Genomic DNA, 18,509 nt, shown 5'->3' on the forward strand with positions numbered 1-18,509 from the left:
TCTTTCACCTTGCCAACAGCAGCAGAGTCACCTGGGAGTTTGTTAGAAATGCAGTTTCTTGGTTCTCATGCCAGACCTAGGAATCAATAACTCTGGGGGTATGGCCCAGCAATGTACGTTTTAACAAACACGGGTGATTCTTATGTACTCTGGAGGCTCAAGAGAGGTAGAGACAGGGAGCTGGGAATCGTCTATTAACTGAAATATTTGGAAAGCCTCCTGTCCCTCCCACAGGTGCCTGAAATAGCCCTCAGGCCCCACCTGGAAGGTAGGAATTCTGCTTTCAAGTCCCAGGTCTTGTGATCTGGGATAAGTTTCTCCTTCAGTGACTAGTGCAGTGACTCTTTGACAGCTTGCTCTGGCCCAGGTTCTGAGCAAGGGGGTTCCCTGATCTGCTCAGTTTCTCCAATTCTTACTTTGATCTATAAGGCCCTTCAGGATCTGGTTCCTGCCCACCTCTGTGGAGACCAGCCACTTTCGCCTTTTAGTTCATCTAGGCACCATGATCTCTTTTGCTTCTGTAATTTTGCACATTCTATTCCCTCTGTCTAGCATACTCTTCCCCTGCTTCTCATCTTGATTAACTCTCACTCTTAATACCTCAGCTCAATAGTCACTTTCTCAGGGGGGCCTTTGCCAGCTCTCCAGGCCATATCACTTTTCCCTGTTGTATATTCTTAGAGCTCTCTGCGTCTCACAGGGCCTGTGGGAATTTGTAATTGTTGTTGGATTTTCTTTCTCCCTTCCCTAGACTGTAAATGCCATGTGGGCAGGAACTTGCTTACTAATCTCCTTAGTGTCCCACATGGTGCCTGATTTATGATTTGTGTTCAATAAGCTTGTCAAAATGAATTAATTTATAAAATGGCAGATTGCACTAAATGATACCCAAAGTTTCATCTCAAGCCCTGACAATGTGTAATCCAAGCAGGCCTCAGCCTTTTCTCAAGTAGATGTACCTGTCTTTTTCACTGCTGTGTCTCCCATCTCTGGGCCATAGATTTGAGCACTTGCCGTGTGTCTAGGTCCATGCTGGGCTCTGCTCTGGCAGAGGCAGGAGGAAGCTCCTCAGGAGATACAACCTAGCTGGGGTTCTGTGTCCTCCTGGATTAGGATTCTGCTGGAATGAGAAGAGGAAAAGCATTGGAAGAGGAATCTAAAGATCTGGGTCCATGTCTTGTTATATCACCGAGGGCCAATCACTTTCCCCTTTCGGCACATGTCTGCCTCTGTAAAATGAAGGTATTGGGATGGTTGCCATTCTTAGTAGTGGTTACTAGCATTGGCTCTGGAGTCATTCAGGCTTTGCCATGTGCTAGTTGGGGGGACTAGGGCAAGTGATAACATCTCCTCATTTCCTTACTGTAAAATAGGACCAGTACTAGTATCTGTTTCATAGGATTGTTTTGAGAATTAAATGAGATAACATACATGAAATGCTTAGCATAATGTGAGTACATAATAAACATTTGATAAATGTCAGCTATTGTGACCATTATGGCTACTCCACAATTCAGCTCAACATTCTTTTTTTTTTTTTTAATTTTTCCGAGACAGAGTCTCACTCTTATGCCCAGGCTCGGGTGTAGTGGCGAGATCTTGGCTCACCACAACCTCTGCCTCTTGGGTTCAAGCCATTCTCCTGCCTCAGCCTCCCAAGTAGCTGGGATCACAGGTGTGAGCCACCACACCTGGCTAATTTCAGCTCAACATTCTTGAAGGCCTTTGTATCGGTTGGCCTAGAAAAACAGAAATGAATCCAGCAGTGTTCACAGGCTGAGGGTGGGAGCAGACACATAAAGATGCAATACCACCACAAGGGCAATGTGCAAGCTGCCAGGGCGTGGCTGCTTATGGAGGAAAAGGCTTCCTGGAGGAGAGAGATGGTGTTTGGGCTGGATTTCACCTTCTGGGTATTTGGAACAACATGTGCAAAGGCAGAATGGCTTCTTAGGGGAACCCCAAATAGTTCCACTTGGTTGGAATAGGAGGTGGTGAGTGGCGGGGATGAGGGTGGAGGAGTGAATGACTGGAGATAAGGCTGAGAGGAAGGTTGGGGGCAGATCTAGCACAGGCCAAAGAGCCTGACCAAGTCCTACAGATGGTGGGGAGCTAGGGAAGAGGATTTAGCCAACCAGGAAGGATCAGATTTGCATTTCAAAAACACAGCTCTCCAGGTGGTGACAGAGGATGGTTGGCTGGGAGGAGGGGGAAGACTTTTGACCTGGAGACCTGGACACAGAGGCTGCTAAACAAACTCAATGGGAAGGCCCCACTGGGGTCGTCAGACACCTAGAACAGGCTGTTGTAGGAAGCCTTTTCCTCTATAAGCCTGTCTTCAGCCTGTTTTCAGGACAGCCTGGCCCCGGAAGGTGCAGGAGAGGTGAGAGTGACTTCTCATGAGGAGCCTCCAGAGCCTCCTCTACAGCTGCCTAATGAGTGGGAATCTGAAAAACAGAGTTTGAGGGTCCTGCCTAGGTCAGCTACTGAAAGGATACACAGTGTATTAACTTCCTAGGGGTGCTATCACAAAGCACACGAACCAGGTAGCTTTGAACCACAGACATTTATTCTCCCAGCTCTGGAGGCTAGAAGGCTGAAATCCAGGTGTCAGCAAGGTTGGCTCCTTCTGGAGGCTCTGGGGCGGTCTGTTTCCTGCCTTTCTCCTGGCTTCTGGTGGTTGCCAGCAATCTTTGGCATTTCTTGGCTTGCAGCTGCATCTGCCTCTGTCATCACGTGGCTTTCTCCCTGTTTCATTTCCTCTTATAAGGACACCGTCATATGGGATTTAGAACCCACCCTAGTCCAGTATGACCTCATTTGAACTTAAGTAATTGCATCTGCAAAGACCCTATTTCTAAATATGGTCACATTCTGAGGTTTTAGGTAGATGTACATCTGGGCAGGGAGTAGACACTGTTCAACCCAGTATATGCAGGAAGATGGGGAGGAGTGCAGGCCTTTTCCACAAGTCTACATCCAAATTTAGGCTTTGCAGTGGAGCCTCTATGAAATGGGGACAGTAGGCCAGGCTTGGTGGCTCACGCCTTTAATACCAGAACTTCGGGAGGCCAAGGCGGGCGGATCACCTGATCAGATTTGCATTTCAAATCTAAGTGATCCGAGGCGGATCATTCCTGAGGTCAGGAGTTCGAGAACAGTCTGATCAACATAGTGAAACCTCGCTCTACTAAAATACAAAAATTAGCCAGGCATAGTGGTGGGTACTTGTAATCCCAGCTACTCAGGAGGCTGAGACAGGAGAATCACTTGAACCCAGGAGGTGGAGGTTGCAGTGAGCTGAGATCGCGCCACTGCACTCCAGCTTGGGTGACAGAGTAAGACTACGTCTCAAAAAAAAAAAAAAAAAAAAAGAAATGGGTACAGTAGCACCTACAGTAGTGTCATGGTTGTGAGACTTGATCAAAATAACATATGAGCATGCCTAGTGGGGTAGTACACAGTAGGCACTCCATAACTGCTTCCTCTTCAGCGCTCCCTTCTCTGCACTTAGGAGGTTGGACGAGTCACCTAATCTTGCTTCACTTTCCTCATCTGTCAAATGTGAATAATCATCATCCAGCCCTGCCTGCTTCACCAAATTGCGATCCCAGGAGATAATGAGAAAGCTCTTTGTAAATTGCTTAAGGGTTTGTAGCTGTGATTTTTAATTATAATCGTCATCATCATAATAACCCTTGGCCATTGCCATATCCACTGCATTCTCCTCAGAGCCCAGCCCAACCCGCTGGCTCCTCTCCTGAGACAGGTCCTCTTTGCCTCTGTGCTCAGAGGCATCCCGTGAAGTGTGGCCTCTGTCTGGGTTGGGAGGACCTTGGAGATGGTCCTTGCCATTGCTCTCATTAGCCTGAGGAGGGAAACTGATGCTCAGGGAGAAAAAGTGACACCCACAAAGTCACACAGCTGGTCGGTGGCAATTGGAACACCTTATCTGTGGCTCCTGTCTTTAGTCTGAACAGTGCTTTTTCCCTAGTTACAACTTCAGGCCCAGAAGCAGGAGCTCGGGGCAGAAAGAATCCTGGAGTGAGCTCTGTACATGTTTCAGAGATGAGGATGCAGCTGGGAGTGTCCTGCTAAGTCAGGATTAGAACCCCAAGAGAGGGGTCCCTGAGCTGTCAGTGAGCAGGCTGAATGGGCGGGTTGTTCTGTTATCAGTCTGGCTATGACCATCTCTGCCTACTCTGGTGGGAGGGCCACCATGTGGGGCTCTGGAGTCTGGATGTAACCTAAGGCTTCAGTGTCCCTGTTGACAGCCAGAGTGGCATTTCTCAGCAGGTCCTGTCCCTCTAAGCCTTGCCATGGTGGGTCTAGGGAAGGCTCTGGAAAAGAGAGAGGGCTTACACTGTCCTGGCAGTTTCCGGCAAGTCACCTTCCTTTTACCCCAAACTGGGGAAGCCAGGCCCCTCCTTGGCCACTTGATTCTTCTTTCCTGTCCTCCCTCCTCTTAGTTTGCTCTCACTCCCTTCTGTCTGCTTTCTCCCCACCTTGTCCCCAGATTACAAGTCTAAAGATAGAGTCTACATACAGGCCCACTTCAGGTGGGTGGTTTGGGTTTGCTTGAGGCCACCTAGAATTAGAAAGTCTTGAGTCTTCCTCGTAAGAGGCTCACTCTGGTGACTTATAATCAACTGCTTATGTTTATTGGCTTACTGTGTGCCAGGCCCTGTGCTAAGCGCTTTACATACCTTATGTCTTTTAATCCTTTCAACTACCAAGCGTGGCAGAGATGATGATCCCCATCGTATTACAGGAGGCTAAATAACTTGCCCAAGGCCTATACAGTCCTCAGCCAGCAAGTGGCACAGCTGGGATTTCAATCTAGATCCATCCGAAGCCCACTGGCACTCTTGAGTCTTTCCTATACTGCCTGTGATGGGGCCTGCGGGAGCATTTAGGGGTCCACGGAGGGGCATGCGTTTGCTCAAATTCAGAGAACAAATTTTTTTTTTTTTTTTTGAGACAGAGTCTTGCTCTGTCGCCCAGGCCGGAGTGCAGTGACACAATCTTGGCTCACTGCAATCTCCACTGTCTGGGTTGCAGCGATTCTCCTGCCTCAGCCTCCTGAGTAGCTGGGATTACAGGTGCTTGCCACCATGCCGGGCTAATTTTTGTAGTTTTAGTAGAGACGGGGTTGCACCATCTTGGCCAGGCAGGTCTTGAACTCCTGACCTCGTGATCCACCCACCTTGGCCTCCCATAGTGGTGGCCTTTTAGTTCCACAAGGCTATGTCCAAATTTAGGCTTTGCAGTGGAGCCTCTATGAAATGAGGACAGTAGGCTGGGCACAGTGGCTCACCCCTGTAATCCCAGCACTTTGGGAGGCCACCGCACCTGGCCGAGAACAAATTCTTGACTCTGCGAGCAGGGCTTCTAATACAGGAATCTTGCCTCCTAGGCTTGCACTCTGCCAGCACCTCTGGGACCAGCCTTTCTACAGCAACAGCCTTGGAGCCCGACAGGGCTCTGAGCCCATCTCATTCTAGGCAGCTGCCCACCTGTAGGAGAGACACTGCATCGGGGGTGGGGGACAGGGCGCATCTGAATGCACTTGACTTTTTTCCTAGTTACTGTTTCGTCACTGGCCACCTCAATTTTTCGTTGCAGAGTCTTCCACTTAAAGAAGATGCATCTGCAAAGAGCATCAGTTTTGTCACCGTTTTGTCTCCTCGGAAGGGTGCTTGGGGGCTTGGATATGCTGTCAGGCTCAGTGGCAGGTGGAACTCTGGAAGAAGTGGGGAGAGAAGCAGAGACTAGAGCCAGGAGACCTGGTTCAGAAGTACACATCCACCAGAAGAGAAAAAGGAGCTGGCCTGAGGGACAGAAGGAGGCAGCCTGGAGAGAGGGAGGAATAGAAAACCTGTTCTCACCCCAAGTGCAGCCCAGGAGTCCAGACTCCTTCCCAGGCAGAGCTGCTGATCTCAGAGTATCCCTCAGGAATCTGGGCAGCTGCAGTCAGCTTGCTGAGCCTCCACCCACCCCAATCAAGACCATTATGTTGGTCAGCCTGGCCCAGCTCAGCCACCTGCCTGCCTGAGCAGGTGGCTCAATCAGGAGGGACCTTGGTGAAGGAGTGGTGGCTTTGAAACTTCTAGCCATAGAGCCACTCTTCGTGGGCAAGGAATCAGAGTTCAATTTGTGAAACAGCTAAAAGGGGAAGCAAGTTAGCACCTCACCCCATCCCCCTCCCTCCTAGGCTTCCCTAAGGCTGGGCTTCTCAAATTTTTCTCCCTCTAAGAGCAATAAAGGTGGGCGTGCTAAAAATAACAAAACAAAAACAAACAAAACCCTGCTGGGGGTCGCAGCGGCTCAGGCCTGTAATCTCAGCACTTGGGGAGGCCGAGGCAGGTGGATCACCTGAGGTCAGGAATTCGAGACCAACCTGACGTGGTGAAACTCCGCCTCTACTAAAAATACAAAAATTAGCTGGCGTGGTGGTAGGCGCCTGTAATTCCAGCTACTCGGGAGGCTGAGGCAGGAGAATCGCTTGAACCTGGGAGGTGGAGGTTGCAGTGAGCTGAGATTGTGCCATTGCACTCTAGCCTGGGTGAAAGAGTGAGACTCCATCTCAAAAAAAAAAAAAAAACAACATCCTGGTTTGGGGTGTTGGGGGAAGAAAATTAAAAAAACAAAAAACAAACCAATACTCTTCCAGGACTCACCCAAGAAATTCAACCCAGCTGCTCCACGGTGGGGGTCAGATCTGAGGTGGGACCCTGGAAGCAGCCTGCTCTAACAGGCTCTCCATCGAGATGATTGGGACACAGATGGTTCTTAGATTGCCCTTGTAGAAGGCTGGTCTCAGGTGCTGGTGAACTTCTCAAATGGCATGCACAATTTTAAGGGTGTATATTGTCCCCAGGAGAGGATCCACAGGCACCATCTGGCTTGGAGTCACAACCCATAAAACTTTAGAACCGCTGTCTTCAGGGTTGTTTTATGGAGTAAGAGCCTAACGTCTAGAGAAAGGTCACCAGGGAGCCAATGACAGAGCTGGGTGGAGAGGGCTGGTCTCTCATGCCTCTCAGCATGTTGCTGGCTTTGCTGTGAAGGTGGTCAGGGACTGTAGACCTGCCCCTTCCTCTGTCTGGGCCTCAGTTTCCCCAGCTATAAAATGGGGGTTGGACAGGATAATCTCAAGGTCCCATGCAGCTTTGATCTGTGGTTCTGAAAGTCATGTCTCCTGTTGCCCAGTCCAAGTTCTTTGTCCTTTTCTTTTTCTTTTTTTTTGAGATGGAGTTTCGCTCTTATTGCCCAGGCTGGAATGCAATGGCATGAGCTCAGCTCACTGAAACGTCTGCCTACCGGGTTCAAGTGATTCTCCTGCCTCAGCCTCCCAAGTAGCTGGGATTATAGGCATATGCCACCACACACGGCTAATTTTGTATTTTTAGTAGAGATAGGCTTTCTCCATGTTGATCAGGCTGGTCTTGAACTCTTGACTTCAGGTGATCAGCCCACCTTGGCCTCCCAAAGTGCTGGGATTACAGGCGTGAGCCACCGCACCCGGCCTTTTTGTCCTTTTTCTTGCTGCCTCCCTGGCTTCACCCACCACTGGGGGATCACCTCCTTTAGCATGTTCCATCTTCGGAGATTCTGGACACAGCCTGCATTCTGGCCCCTGGAATCCCTTCTGTCCAGCCACATGCCCAGGTGCTCAAGCCCTTTCTCCCTTTCCGTCCCCACTCACCATAAATAAGCAAAGTACCCCTGAATCTGGGGATGCTCAAGGTGGCCTCTGTTCAGGGCTGGACCTGTGGGTCAGTGCCAAGGGGAGGGCTGTGAGAACTAATTTCCTGAGGCTCCTGGGACATGCCCAGTGCTTCCTATGTCTTTGCCCCAGCTCCCTCTGTTCCTACCTGCCAAGAATGTCACCCCCTCCATTCCCCAATCACTTGAATTCCTGTCTGCCTTTTCAAGGCTCAGCTCAGATGCCAGCCTATGTCCCACAAAGCCTTGTAAGCCCTCCCCCTCACCCCAAGATGAAATTTGTCTTTAACTCCTCTGCATTCCCTTAGTACCTTATCTGTCCCCCTCTGGGGGATGAGTTCTGTTTGGTCTTAGCTTTTTCTAGGAGGCAGCTTTTTCCTTCCACCAGGTTGTGAGCACTGGGATATCTTATGTCTTATTATTTGCTTCCCAGCACCTAGCATGGGGCTGTGCACAGAACGAGTGCTTTCTTGAGGCTTACTAAATTTTATTTGCAGAATCTGCCTCCAGCCCTGGGCTGGGCTGGCCTCTTTAGAGCCCCCGTGGCCCACGTCACTAGCAGGCCATGGTTTCTCACATGGCCCCTCCTCTATTTGTGGATTGGAGGGAGGCCAAGTAGGGCAGTGAGTAAGAACTGAAATTCCAAGCTTGATTCTTCCATATCTGGGCTGTGTGACCCTGAGCAGATCGCTTCCCCTCTCTGAGCCTTAGTTTTCTCAGTTCAAGAGGTAGGGATGAGAAGTTTATTTGGGGCTTGGGAGAATTAACTGAAGTGCTCTGTGCAAAATACTGATAAGAGCATTGTAAAGAACACATAGCCAATAAATGATGATGATTTATTATTTTTTGGTTAATAGTTGTTACCATTGTTTCAACAAACATCTACATTCTGAGCATTGTGCTGGGGGGCTCAGGGTGAAAGACAAAAAAAAAAGTCATGACAGGAGTTCCTCGGTCTCCAGGGTCTTAAGGTCAAGCTGGGCAGTAAGACTCTAGTACAAGAAGTCAGTGTCTGGCAGAAATGTGGCTGAGTGAGTTGAGGGGTAAGTCATTAGTACAGACGCCAGGCTAGAGGTGACATTTGAGCCAGAAGGGCATGAAGGGCAATGACAGGCTGGGAGCAGACCCATATTTCCTGTGTAGAATGGGGAAGTAGGGTGCATATTTGGAGAGTTTTAAGAACGATGTGGGAAAGAGCAAAGTGGAAACAGAGTTAGACTCTCCCTGCAGAAGGGGCATAGGGTCGGTACCCAGGATGGAGTGGTTGCTTCAAGCTTTGTTTTGCCAAGAAGAATTTGGGGTAGTGATGACTCATGATGCCACCATTGAGGGCAAGAGAGAGATTGCCGGGAAGATGGGGTAGAAAAGTGAGGCTCTAGGCCGGGCACAGTGGCTCACGCCTGTAATCCCAACACTGTGGGAGGCAGATCAGGAGGTCAAGAGATTGAGACCATCCTGGCCAATATGGTGAAACCCCATCTCTACTAAAAATACAAAAATTAGCTGGGCATGGTGGTATGAGCCTGTAATCCCAGCTACTTGGGAGGCTGAGATAGGGGAATTGCTTAAACCTGGGAGGTGGAGGTTGCCATGAGCAGCTGAGGTCACACCACTGCACTCCAGCCTGGCAACAGAGTGAGACTTCATCTCAAAAAAAAAAAAAAAAAAAGCAAAGTGAGGCTTTATGGCAGATGTGGCAGAGGGAGTAGGGACCAGTGAGGTGGGGAGAGATTGTCACTCTCTTCCTAGGCTTGAGCTAAGCATAGTGGCAGGTGGGCTTCAGTTTCGGGCTTCTGCAGGGCTGCCTGTTTATCTGGCCAAGATTGGGATTTGAACACTGATGTCTGAAGTTAAAGCACGAAATGACTCCAGAAATGTCAGAATCTCTATATATCAGAGCCCACAGCAGAAGCGATCTCCGAATCCACCTCCCTCATGCCACACTCCACAGGTGGGAAGCAGAGGCCTGGGAGGAGGAGTTGCCACCCAGGAACACTGAGTGAACTGGTCCCGCACGCTCTGGACAGGCTGAGGACCTAGGCCTGTGTTAGGGTGAGGAGGGGGCCAGGGAACCCAAGGAGGATGAAAATTACAAGCAAACGTCAAACTGGGAGCAGTCTGTTGCTAGGGTGTGTGCGTGATCCCAGGTGAGTGGGATGTGAGTGGGCCAGAGCCGTCATCATTCCAGGCTTTCCTTCCTGAAAAGGAGAAAGGGCCACATAGGTGGGAGCCAGGGGACTACTGGGATGTGGGGGAAATCAGGGGGTGGCCTGAGAAGAGGAGGCTGTTGCCAAGCAGCAGCAAGAGACATGACTATGAAAACAGCATGGGCACCCGAGTGTCTGTGCACCTGGCTCTGTACAGACAGCCCTGGTTGTAGTGGTGTCACCTCCATTACAGGGGAAGAAACCAGGGCTCCCAAAGCCAGAGCTAGGAAGAATGGAGTCAGGAGTGGCATCCAGGACTGGGGGACGTCAAAGCCATGTCCCTGGCATGCTCTGGGTGGTTACCATTCCAGTTCTCGTGAGGTCCTGGGGTCAAAGGGGTCAAGGAGGTGTTCAGCCTGGGACAAGCCGTCTTTCACTTCCTTTCACTTCTCCAACAGTCTGCCCATCTAGCAGGCCTATTTTCTTCTATTTACCCACCCCCCTTAATTTGTTGATTAAAAATATTTATTGAGCACCTACTATGTGCCAGTCACTGCCCTTGATTTCATGGAACTTATGCCATCACCTCTTGGCACGGAGGACTATCCCACATTGCCAGGTAGGGATGTGAAGGAGGAGGGGAGGGGGCCACTGGCCACTCCTCTCCCTTCATGTTAACTCCTCCCTCTTCTCAGCTTCTCTCCCCTTGCAAATACCCCTAGCCCCAGATGGTTCTTGCTGCAACTACCTCCTGCTGAAATGAAAACTACAGTCAGAGTTAATTGTTAAACCTAATAGCTGGTGAGAGTTTCACTCTGCTGGGCTGGTGGGAGGGAGGCTGCACCCCAGGAGTTGGGTGGAGTCACCCAGGTTTTTCTGGCTGGTACCTGCCACCTTTTCCCTACTCTGGAATCTGCTTCCAGGGCTCTCTTCTCCCCACTTTGCCAGGAGTTAGGCTGCCAACTGGCCCTTTCCCCTGCCTCTAGCTAAGGTGACCCTGGGAGGTGAGCATTGGCTCTGGCCCTAGTCCAAGGGCCTCTGGGTGAGTGCTCTTAGGGGAGGTATGGGGGAGGGCCTGGTGCCTAGCCCTGGAGACCTGCCAGAGGGCAGGCAGCCAGTGGACCTTGCTGGCTTTGCCTCTTGCTGGGTGTTTGTGGGGGGAGCTAAGGATGGTGCCACAGCCTAAGCCCTGTACTCAGGACCACTGCCCATGCAGCCCATGCCATACCTTTGTCCTGCTCTCCTTCCCTTTTGTCCTCATCATTGGGTTTCTTATTCTGGGCCATTCTCTGCCAATAAACTGGGAGATATGGACACCCTGAGAATAGTGGCAAAGGCTTATTCCTTCTTTTAGAAGGCTGAGCCTCAGGGCAGGCCCCTGCCAAAGTTTAGGGACAGAGCTGAGGCTTCGGAGTCAGCAGGCATAGTCAAAGCTGGGTGACTTTGGGCAGGTGACTTACCTCTGTGAGCCACAGCCTCATCCTCTGAACACTACAGGAGGTCCTATTTGGGACTGAGGGTTCAGTGAAGGACACTGGGTAGTCAGATCCCACTGTCACCATCACTGTGTAGGCACCAGAGGTAAATATTAATATTAGGCTCAGTAGGGGTTTGTTGAAGGAGTAGATGCCATTCTATTCAGATTCAACTTTACCTCCAAGGCTTAGCTCTGGGCTAGGGCCAAGGAGGTCACCAGCCCAGGCCCTCAAGGACTTGACTGCAGAGCTGCAGATGCCCCAGACAGCATCCATTAGCCACATATGGCTAATGGACTTGTAAAACGTGGCTAGTGCCATGGAGGAACTGAATTTTTTAGACAGGGTCTCCCTCTATTGCCCAGGCTGGAGTGCAGTGGCGTGGTCTTGGCTCATTGCAACCTCCGCCTCCCAGGCTCAAACAATTTTCCTGCCTCAGTCTCTGGAGTGGCTGGGACTACAGGCATGTCCACCTATGCCTGGCTAATTTTTTTTTTTTTTTTTTGAGGTGGAGTTTCACTCTTGTCCAGGATGGAGTGCGGTAGCACGATCTCGGCTCACTGAAACCTCTGCCTTCTGGTTTCAAGTGATTCTCCTGCCTCAGCCTCCCAAGTAGCTGGGATTACAGGCATCTGCCACCATGCCCAGCTAATTTTGTATTTTTAGTAGAGACGGGGTTTCACCAAGTCGGCCAGGCTGGTCTTGAACTTCTGACCTTGTGATCCAGTGGGCCTCCCAAAGTGGAATTACAGGTGTGAGCCACCGTGCTTAGCCAAATTTTTTGTATTTTTAGTAGAGATGGGGTTTCACCATGTTGTTCAGGCTGGTCTGGAACTCCTGAGCTTGGGCAAAGTAATCCCAAAGGATTACAGGCATAAGCCACCATGCCCAGCTGAATGTTAAATTTTATTTAATATTTAATTTTATTCGATTTTAACCAATTTAACATTTTAAAAGAATACTCCATTTATTTACTGACAAATTATACTTGTTTGGAAACTTAGATTTGTGAGTACACTGTTTTTGTTTTTGTTTTTAATTGTAAAGGCGGCTGGGCTCTGTGGCTCACTTCTGTAATCCCAGCCCTTTGGGAGGCTGAGGTGGGCAGATCACTTGAGGTCAGGAGTTTGAGATCAGCCTGGCCAACATGGTGAAACCCCATCTCTACTAAAAATACAAAAATTAGCTGGGTATGGTGGTGTGTGCCTGTAATCCCAGCTAGTCAGGAGGCTGAGGCAGGGAATTGCTGGAACCTGGGAGGTGGAGATTGCAGTGAGCTGAGATGCACCGTTGCACTCCAGCCTGGGTGGCAGAGCGAGACTCCATCTCAAAAAAATAAAAATAAAAATAAAAAATTGTAAAGGCAAGGAGAATCTAAATATCTTAGGAATATTTAGCATCTGAATCAAGATGTGCTGTAAGTATAAAATACACACTGGATTTAGAAGATCGTATAATAAGAAATATAAAATATCTCTATAGTCTTTTTAATTTTAGTTTTAATTTTTTTCAGAGACAGATTCTAACTCTGTTTTGCAGGCTGGAGTGAGTGACACGATCATAGCTCACTGCAACCCCTCAACTCCTAGACTTAAGGGATCCTCCTACTTCAGCTAGTAGCTGAGACTATATGCATGTGTCACCTCACATGCTGAATTTTTTAATTTTTTGTAGAGACAGGGTCTTGCTATGTTTGCCAGGCTGGTCTTGAACTCTTGTCCTCAAGGGATCCTTCTACCTTAGCCTCTGAAAGTGCTGAGATTACAGGAGTGAACCATAGTGCCAGGCCTATAGTATTTTTGTTTGTTTTAGACGGAGTTTCACTCTTGTTACCCAGGCTGGAGTACAGTGGCGCGATCTTGGCTCGCCCCAACCTCCGCCTCCTGGGTTCAAGCAATTCTCCTGCCTCAGCCACTCGAGTAGCTGGGACTACAGGCTCGTGCCACCATGCCCAGCTAATTTTTGCATTTTTAGTAGAGACGGGGGTTTCACTACGTTGACCAGGATGGTCTCGATCTCTTGACCTCGTGATCCACCCGCCTCGGCCTCCCAAAGTACTGGGATTATAGGCGTGAGCCACTGCGCCCGGCCTAGTATTTTTTACATTGATTACATGTTGAGATAGATATATTGGGTTAAATGAATATATTATGAAAATTAATTTCCCTTATTCCTTTGTGCTTTTTAAAAATGTTAACTACTAAGGCCAGGCATGATGGCTCACGCCTGTAATCCCAGCACTTTGGGAGGCTGAGGCAGGCAGATTGCTTGAGACCAGGAGTTCAAGACCAGCCTGGGAAATATGGAGAAACTCTCTCTACTGAAAATCCAAAAATTAGCCAGGCATGGTGGTGCATGCCTATAATCCCAGCTATTTGGGAGGCTGAGGCATGATAATTTCTTCAACCTGGGAAGGCTGCAGTGAGCCAAGATTGTGCTACTGCACTATAGCCTGGGTGACGGAGTGAGACTCTGACTCAAAAAAAAAATAAAGTGAAAAATAAAATGTAGCTACTATAAACTTTTAAATTATATATGTGGCTCACATTGTATTTCTATTTGATAACACTATTGTAGCCAGAGTTGAGTTGGACACATTTGATTAATAATAGGAGACTATATAAAGTCTAGTTATTTGGGGAAGGTTGGGAGGTCAATGAAGGACAGATATTCCCCACCTCACCCTAGCTCAGGCCTTGCCCCTTAGTGGAATGTTACCTTGGACAGCCCCATAGCCTTGAGGGTCAGATCAGGGCTTCTGATGGCAAATGAAGAACGTTGGTCTGGGTTCTCATCTTGGCCATGCCTTTCAGTTGCTCTGTGTGTGACCTTGGGCACTTCTCTTTGCTGAACCTGAGCTTTTCATCTGCAAACTGAGACTAATGGTGGTTAAGGGGATGGCCTGAGAAATAATCCAAAGGAGTATTTAGCACAGTGCCTGGCATGCCTGAGCAGTCAAATATTTGCTGTGTGGTGGTTGCTACTATTATGGGTGTGGGGGCTGTTGGCGCGACAGTACTGTTGCAGCCAACAGCTCATATTCAGTTATTCCATGTGTCTCAAGGGGACACTGGCCAGAGGGGAAGAAGTTAAAACAGCTTGAGGGTGGGAGTTGGGATGGGGATTTTTGGGGTGCTTTGTATGATTCCTCAAGAGATTGCTTGGCTTTCGGGTAGCTCCTTGGATCTTCCTTTCTGCAAGTGATCAGGCAAAGATAAATTCCCATTTACAGATAAGGAAGCTGAGGCCTGTGAAGGGAAAGTGATGTGGCGACACAGCCAGAACCTGAATGCAGGACACCCCGTCCCTATTGTGGTAGTATTGGAACCAGCTAACGCCACCATTCGAGGTTGTAGGAGCAGCGCCTGACCAGAAATCCAGAGTTTATTAGTCTTCTATAACTGGAAAGGATCTTGACATTGTTTAGTACAACAGTCTCATTCTGAAATTGAAGAAACAGAGATGAGAGAGACAGAGAGAGAGAACTGCTGATCACATAGCAAGTTGGTGGCCAAGCTGGAACGGATTCTGTTTGCTTAGATCCAGCCTCTAGCTCAGCCCCAGCACGATGGATAGCCCTGCTTGTTAGTGCCGTTCTTTCCTGCCCAGTCCCCAGAGAAGGCTTCTGAGAAAGCAACTTTTGTTTCATCAGCTCCTCCTGGTTTCCTCTCAAGGTAGCTGCACACATATGCGTACACACACATACACACACACTCTCACACCCATTGGCTCCAGTTTTCATTTATTACACACACACACACACACTCTCACACCTCATTGGCTCCAGTTTGCATTTCACACACACACACACACACACACACACACACATACACCCATTGGCCCCAATTTGCATTTGTCCCTATTCCAGGTTTAAAGGGCCCTGAAATTTGAAGCCTATCCACACATATCTACTTTCTGGGCATCCATAGAGAAACCATAGGCTTTTTGGTCAAGGAGGCTTGAGTTCAAATCCTTTTTCTACCTACCTTTGATTCTCTCTGTGACCTTGGAGAAGTCACTTGTTCTTTTTTTTTTTTTTTTTTGAGATGGAGTCCCATTGCCCAGGCTGGAGTCTCAGCGCAATGGCACGATCTCGGCTCACTGCAACTTCCGCCTCCTGAGTTCAAGCAATTCTCTTGCCTCAGCCTCCTGAGTAGCTGGGACTACAGGTGTGCACCATCATGCCTGGCTAATTTTTTTTTTTTAGCAGAGATGGGGTTTCACTGTGTTAGCCAGGATGGTCTCTATCTCCTGACCTCGTAATCTGCCCACCTCGGCCTCCCAAAGTGCTGGGATTACAGGCATGAGCCACCACACCTGGCCTATTCACTTGTCCTTTTTTGACCTCAACTTCCTCATCTGAAAAGCAGGAATGAGAATGGTATATGTACAACATAGTGGTTTAGCTGGGCCCCAGACCCCAGCCACCAGTATCGGGGTCTTAGCTCTGCCACTTATTCACCACCTGGTCTTCAGTGAGTCATTTCATCCTTCTAGGTCTCAGTTTCCCCATCTTTGAATGGGGCTGCTACCTCTTGGATGGTTGTGAGAAGGCGCTCTGCTGAGCTGTTCACAGGTGTCATCTCATTTAGTCCCCGCTGTTAGCCCGGTGCACAGACACTATTACTCCTATTTTCTAAATGAGGAAGTAAAGTGACTTCCCTGGGTCACATAGCTAGTAAATGTTAGAACCAGAATTCAAACTAGGTTTGAGTGACTCCAGAGTCTAAGCTCATAAACCACTGTACATTCTTCCTGTTCACCCGATTCTCATATTCTACATGAAGCAGGAGCACCTCATCCCATCTGGAGACTGGCTGTTCTGAGTGTATGAGTCCAGAGTGCCTGACACTTCTCTCTCTGATCTCCTGCCGCACTGCATACTAAGCCCGACCTGCAGTTGGAGCTCAAGGAAGATTGAAAAAGGACTTACATACTCTGAGTGAATTACACCAGAACAGGATATGAATGCTAAAAAGACCCTGAGGGATCACTGATTCCAACCATATTTATTTCACAGATGGGGAGACTGAGGCAAGGATAGGTCAAGTGGACAGCTGCGGGTATAACCATGGCACCTGAGGAGGCACCTGGAGGTGGGGACACCCCTCCTGCCTGTACATCTAGTCCACCAGCAAGTTCTGGGGATACCACTTCTTAAATACCTCTTGAGTTGGAGTCTCGCTCTGTTGCCCAGGCTGGAGTGCAGTGGCACAATCTCTGCTCACTGCAACCTCTGCCTCCTGGGTTCAAGGGATTCTTCTGCCTCAGCCTGCAGAGTAGCTGGGACTACAGACGCATGCCACCATGTCTGGCTAATTTTTGTATTTTTACTAGAGACGGGGTTTCACCATATTGGCCAGGCTGGTCTTGAACTCCTAACCTCATGATCCGCCTGCCTTGGCCTCCCGAAGTGCTAGGATTACAGGTGTGAGCCACTGCGCCCTGCCCAGTACACCTCTTTCTCTTCTGCAACCACCCTAGCCTAGGCCCTCGTAATATCTTCCCTGGACAATCACAAACCTCTTAACTGATGCTCCTGCAGCTTCCCCTGCCCCTCTCCTGGCCAGTCTCTACCCTGCAAGTCAGTGGCTTCTCTTTGCTCTCAGAATAAAGAAGGAATCTTCACTTTGGCCTCCAAGGCTATTCGCTGCCTGGCGCCTGCCGCTGCTTCAGCTGGATATTTGTTACTTTCTCTTTTGCTCTCTGGCTTGTCCTAAGGCCTTGTGTTTAACAGGTTCAGCAACTTCTCTAAGGTGCCTCAGAGAGTCAAATGCCAGCCTCTCAATTTCCAGCACATGCTGGCTGGGCTGTTCTGAGGAGCTAACGCTGTTTCCTCCCTCTAGGTGCCTGACTGACGGACCTTCTAGCCCTGGAGAGCTGGTGTGGACAGAGGAGGGGTGAGTGTTCTGGAGGCACAGCCTTATTATTTTCCTGCTGAGGTTGGGTGAAGAGATCTTCCAGGCCCTCAGGCTCTTGATTTTGACATATTTGACTGCTGGGGAGGTGTGAGGCTTGTCTAGGCCACCTGCTTCTGGTGGAGTCGAAAACGGTGGCAGTTCTGGGGGCTCTCCCTGGTTTTCACTTGTTTTGGGGTAGGGGCTGAAATGCGTATTCATCAAGCTCTGTAGTCGACAACAGCTTTGCCTCTATTGCTCATCCATGCCACCATGGCTGGTGAAGGATGGCACTGGGCCTTGAAGGAGGGTTCGACTAAATGAGTTGTTTTCAATCTTTCCAGCAGGGAAATCTCCTTTTCCAGTGCACTCCAAAGACTCTCAAGGTACAAAGCAGCTGAAGGGGTTGGCGTGTAGGTTGGAGTTGGTGGAGGGCTGGCCAATTCCTCAGCCCCCAGCGGCCTCCAGACAATGCAGCTGACCCTTTCTTGGCTTTGTGTGAGACTTTGGAAACCACTATCCTGGGGCGTGTCAAAGCTTCTTCCCAACTGGGAGGTGCTGTGACTCTGGCAGGGTGAGGGAGGAGAGAGGGAACTCAGCCAATGGAGTTACGTTGATTGGGAAATTGCGAAGTAGCATGCAGATGTCACTGTGGGGTTATTAGTAAGGCACAACTGCCAGGGCTGTGATGTTGTCATTCTGGAATCCTCTGGTTTTTGATTTTGGTTTGGTGTGAAGTATCTTTGTACCCCTAGGAGAGCTTTCCATTTCTGTGTGTGTGTGTGTATGTGTGTGTGCACATGTGCATGCACATGTAGGGGCCAAGCCAGGCTGCGGCAGGTAGAATGAATGGTGGGCAGAGCTGGGAGTGTGTTGCTCCTGGGAGTGGTGGGGGTAGGGGGTGGCTGTAGCTCAGTTAAAAGGAGTGATTTGGCTCCTTCCTACATGGGCCCCATAGAGATCTCTGGGCAGGAAGCACTGGGAACAAGGAATCCTCTGTCCACAGCCACAGCACAGCCAGGACAGTGGAGGTGGATTAGGAGTTCCCGGGAGGGGCCTGCCCAGCCTTTCCGTGACATTTGGGCACACGTGTGGGGAGACGGGGAGCTTAGAGTATGTGCGCATAGGGGAGGCAGGCTAGGTAAGAGGAGGTTGAGATCGGCTCATACATTTATTCCACACATTCCTCAAGCTTCCTAAAGCCTTTCAAGTTGCCAAGCTCAGAGGCAGACAATTCTGTAGGAGTCACAGCCAAGAAAGAT

The 18,509-nt window shown here is 49.4% G+C and overlaps 1 protein-coding gene across 1 annotated transcript in view; it reads left to right on the forward strand.

The window, feature by feature from the left end:
• Positions 1-18,509, forward strand: part of EPB41L1 (erythrocyte membrane protein band 4.1 like 1) — a 143,070-nt gene that overhangs the window by 2,799 nt on the left and 121,762 nt on the right. The window contains exon 2 of the mRNA XM_064382363.1: positions 17,197-17,250. The gene's annotated coding sequence lies outside the window, so the exon portion shown is untranslated. The remainder of the gene's footprint in view (positions 1-17,196; positions 17,251-18,509) is intronic.

The sequence above is a fragment of the Aotus nancymaae genome, unplaced genomic scaffold, assembly GCF_030222135.1.
Source record: "Aotus nancymaae isolate 86718 unplaced genomic scaffold, 86718_ANA_hifiasm-v0.15.2.pri h1tg000029l, whole genome shotgun sequence".
Taxonomy (NCBI): domain Eukaryota; kingdom Metazoa; phylum Chordata; class Mammalia; order Primates; family Aotidae; genus Aotus; species Aotus nancymaae.